The following is a 5000-nucleotide window of genomic DNA, read 5'->3' as shown; positions in this document are numbered from 1 at the left end:
GGCGGCACATGTAAAAAGTACTCGAGTTCAGATTCTTGGAACTTTGCGTATTGTTCAAAACTTATAACGAAAACTAAATTATAAATGGGTAAAAGGCTAGGCGTTTCTCAGTAGCTTTTGGCGCCACGTGGCAAAAGTATTCGAGTTCAGATTTCTGGGACTTAGCGTATTTTTCAAACCTGATAATGAAAATTGAAGTACAAATGGGGCATAAGCTAGGCGTTGCCCAGTAACTTTTTTCGCCACATGGAGGAAGTAGTCGAGCTCCAATTTCTGGGACGTAGCGTATTTTTCAATCATAATAAACCAAATCAAACATAAAAATCATGAAACTTACACCACGTCCCTAGGTTGTGCACAAAACGTAACGATAAAGTGCCGGCGAGGTTAGAGGTGCACCAAAATTGTGTACCGATTAGGAAAAGTACTCTATGTTGCTATGACTTGGGTAAAAAGTGTTGATTAACTGCTGGTTACGATAGACAGTTGCTTATCGTACACATCGCAAACGAACACCCCTTAGTGAGCAGTAGCAGAAGTCGATGGAACAAAGCGAATGCATTACAAACTGATCAAGTAAAATAAGGAACGCTACGTACTAGGACTTCTTTCCAAGAATGGTGTCCGCGACGGGAGGGCAAGCGTCCTTCCCAGGTTTCCCTAGTAAACCTTGTATGGTAAACATACCCAAGCGTGTCCGTAAGCACGCAACGATAGTCACGAACGAGCACATACCTAGGGAAAGTACTCTACGTACTAGGACTTCTGTCCAAGAATGGTGTCCGCGACGGTCGGGCACTGTGACGCAATTACCAAATCCTAGAATCGTACAAGCAGTGTGTACAAACATAAACATTAACGCGTTCGCTCGGGCTGCGCCGTCCGTGTTGAACACAAATGCGGGTGATTATATGAGTGGATGGACAAAAACATGCGTGGCGAAGACAATTTTCTGCACGATGTGCACATAGCTCATTTCGTCGTCCCGGGCGAATGGAAAAACACAAAAATCTCGAGTATCTTTCTAGGTTTCTGTTATAAAAGGGCAGGCCAAAAGGTGACCGGTTGAGATGAGCATTTTAAGCATGCAAGCACTTAATTGCAACTTTTCCTACAAAAACTAGGTACGTACACGTAGATTGTATCAACATGGACATCCATGATTGCGTACGCCCGGGCTGCGCCCTCCGTGTTGTACTTTCCCTGATTGGTACACAATTTTGGTGCAAGTGTACCAACATCGACATCTATGAACGCGTACGCTCGAGCTGCACCCTCCGTCTTGTACTTTCCCTGATCGGTACACAGTTTTGGTGCACGGCTATCCCGAAAGGCAACTTGTACCAACATCGACATCCATGAACGCGTACGTAGCGTACTTTCCCTGATCGGTACACAATGTTGGTGCACGGCATAGGAAATGGGCTTAAAATGGTCAAACTCAATCCATTTCCACTAAAGATAGTCAATAACAGCTGTGCCGATGAAGTAGGGCACGATGCAAGTCAATGTTATTTAATGAATTACATGTTCACCATACATTTCAGTACAAAATTGCTCGGTCAGACCTACAAAGTGCTATATCTCGAATACTAAACGTCGCAGATGGGTGTCGTAGAACAATTTTAAGTTCGTCTAACGATTCTACATCCGATTCTGGATAGTGGTTTTTCGACCACTTTTCAACATTTTGTGACACCCCGAACCTAGGGGCAGCTCCCTAGCTTTTTTCAAAAATGTGCACCGAACGGGCCAGAGAGCTCGAGTAGTCGAAAATTTTTTTTTTTGCTAAAACCCCTCAAAACGTGTCAGGAACGCACCCTAGATGATGAAAAGTGCAACCAGAATGTCAATCGACAACATGCCTGGGGGTACAAATTTGCTCTACGCGTCCCTAGGTAGGGTACTTTTTCATACAAACATCAAAGTGTACGGTGCACACAGTGCGCGGAACAAAAATTGCTCGGTCAGACCTAGGACGGGCCATATCTCGAATACTAAACGTCGCAGATGGGTGTCGTAGAACAATTTTAAGTTCGTCTAACGATTCTACATCCGATTCTGGATAGTGGTTTTTCGACCACTTTTCAACATTTTGTGACACCCCGAACCTAGGGGCAGCTCCCTAGCTTTTTTCAAAAATGTGCACCGAACGGGCCAGAGAGCTCGAGTAGTCGAAAATTTTTTTTTTGCTAAAACCCCTCAAAACGTGTCAGGAACGCACCCTAGATGATGAAAAGTGCAACCAGAATGTCAATCGACAACATGCCCGGGGGTACAAATTTGCTCTACGCGTCCCTAGGTAGGGTACTTTTTCATACAAACATCAAAGTGTACGGTGCACAAAGTGCGCGGAACAAAAATTGCTCGGTCAGACCTAGGACGGGCCATATCTCGAATACTAAACGTCGCAGATGGGTGTCGTAGAACAATTTTAAGTTCGTCTAACGATTCTACATCCGATTCTGGATAGTGGTTTTTCGACCACTTTTCAACATTTTGTGACACCCCGAACCTAGGGGCAGCTCCCTAGCTTTTTTCAAAAATGTGCACCGAACGGGCCAGAGAGCTCGAGTAGTCGAAAATTTTTTTTTGCTAAAACCCCTAAAAACGTGTCAGGAACGCACCCTAGATGATGAAAAGTGCAACCAGAATGTCAATCGACAACATTCCCGGGGGTACAAATTTGCTCTACGCGTCCCTAGGTAGGGTACTTTTTCATACAAACATCAAAGTGTACGGTGCACACAGTGCGCGGAACAAAAATTGCTCGGTCAGACCTAGGACGGGCCATATCTCGAATACTAAACGTCGCAGATGGGTGTCGTAGAACAATTTTAAGTTCGTCTAACGATTCTACATCCGATTCTGGATAGTGGTTTTTCGACCACTTTTCAACATTTTGTGACACCCCGAACCTAGGGGCAGCTCCCTAGCTTTTTTCAAAAATGTGCACCGAACGGGCCAGAGAGCTCGAGTAGTCGAAAATTTTTTTTTTGCTAAAACCCCTCAAAACGTGTCAGGAACGCACCCTAGATGATGAAAAGTGCAACCAGAATGTCAATCGACAACATGCCCGGGGGTACAAATTTGCTCTACGCGTCCCTAGGTAGGGTACTTTTTCATACAAACATCAAAGTGTACGGTGCACAAAGTGCGCGGAACAAAAATTGCTCGGTCAGACCTAGGACGGGCCATATCTCGAATACTAAACGTCGCAGATGGGTGTCGTAGAACAATTTTAAGTTCGTCTAACGATTCTACATCCGATTCTGGATAGTGGTTTTTCGACCACTTTTCAACATTTTGTGACACCCCGAACCTAGGGGCAGCTCCCTAGCTTTTTTCAAAAATGTGCACCGAACGGGCCAGAGAGCTCGAGTAGGCGAAAAATTTTTTTTTCCTAAAACCCCTCAAAACGTGTCAGGAACGCACCCTAGATGATGAAAAGTGCAACCAGAACGTCAAACGACAACTTTGTTGGGGGTACCCTTTTTACTCTACGGGCCACTAGCTTAGGCGCGCCAACAGCGCTTTCCTCTCGGGTTCCCATTTTTTGCCCTCCTGGGATTATGATCATTTACTCATTGCCTACTATAGGGAAGGTACCTTGCTCCGAGGTCAAAAATGAAGATTTCACCAAATCGTAGTTTTAACCTCTATTTAGTCGTAGGAGCATGGTTTGCAGTGTCCGTGGGTCATATAAGCCCCCGTTTGGGTCATACGTCCCCTCCCCGATGAAAATCGTCATATGACTATAGGCCGAACTTATGAAGCAAAAGTGGTGTCTGGTGAGTTCTGCCGATGATCTTAACCTATGATTTTGAGTTTCCACTCTTTCAAAACGTTTCCTGGAGCAGTACATCACGGGTCTACGGACCCAAAGACTTCGTTGCGATGGTTTCAAGCATAAAAGTTGTAACAGTTAAGGGTTTTTAATACGCGTATATTATATCATTGCTTGAAACTAAGCTTCGTTGTCTTTAAACTCTGCAAGACCAATCGAACTTCTTAGGGAAACTCGAAGCATTCACGCTAAGCTGGTGGTGCAGGGCACATAGCGTGATGAAACCGGGTTTCCCTAACCAATGTGGCATATTTTTTCCCTGAGAGTGAAGCTCAGACCCACGTAGGGGAGAGCGAAGTGGAACTTTAATGTTCAATGCAGCAAATGTTCGCCATGCGGATAAACAAGTTGGAATAGTTCAATGTAGTGTAATGCAAACACGAATCGCAAATAACGATACGGGACCCAGAAGCAATTCTGCGGATCCCTCGGGGAGTGGTGAGTTGATATAAATTAGAGGTGAAAGTCCAAGTTGTTCGAGCTCCGGCTCGGCAGCCGATACGAGGTTCCTGTTGAGCTTGTTTGTACATCGCGCAGAGGCGCCGTTCGGTTCTAGCAATGATTCCCGCCACCATGTTCCATGCGTGCAGAGATCCGTTAGAGCTCGTTCAATGTGTCCCGCCGTGATTACGAAAAAGTCCAACAGTTGACTTAGTTGGGTGTGCGTCAAGTAATCGCGCAGAGATGCCGATCGGTTCCTAGCAATGTTTCCCGTCACAAGGTGGTATTGGCACCTGTGCAGAGTGGCCGTTAGCAATGTCTCCCGTATCACGGTGGTGTACCATCACTAGTGCAGAGTGACCGCTAGCAATGTCTCCCGTCACAAGGTGGTAGCCCAGAAGTGCAGAGAAGCCGCTGTAGCAAAGTCTCCCGTATCACGTTGGAGTTCTTCCACTAGTGCAGAGAGATCGCTGAACCGTTCAATGTGTCCCGTCGTGGTGTGCTTGTACCGAGCACGTAGGATGCACCTTGCTTTGTTGGTTTGGGATAGGAGTGGTCGCGCAACTGCCTCCACGCCGCAGAGTGCCAGTTCGGATTGAAGGTCAACTTTAGCCGTTCAATGCATCAGTCGGTGGGTGTTCAGATGGCATCACAACTTCCCCTAGGTGCTCAAGTTGGCTGGGTTGTAAAACATGTACACATGCGCAGAGTA

This window comes from Anopheles gambiae, assembly GCF_943734735.2.
Source record: "Anopheles gambiae chromosome X unlocalized genomic scaffold, idAnoGambNW_F1_1 X_unloc_9, whole genome shotgun sequence".
NCBI lineage: Eukaryota > Metazoa > Arthropoda > Insecta > Diptera > Culicidae > Anopheles > Anopheles gambiae.
This window is presented reverse-complemented; position numbering follows the sequence as displayed.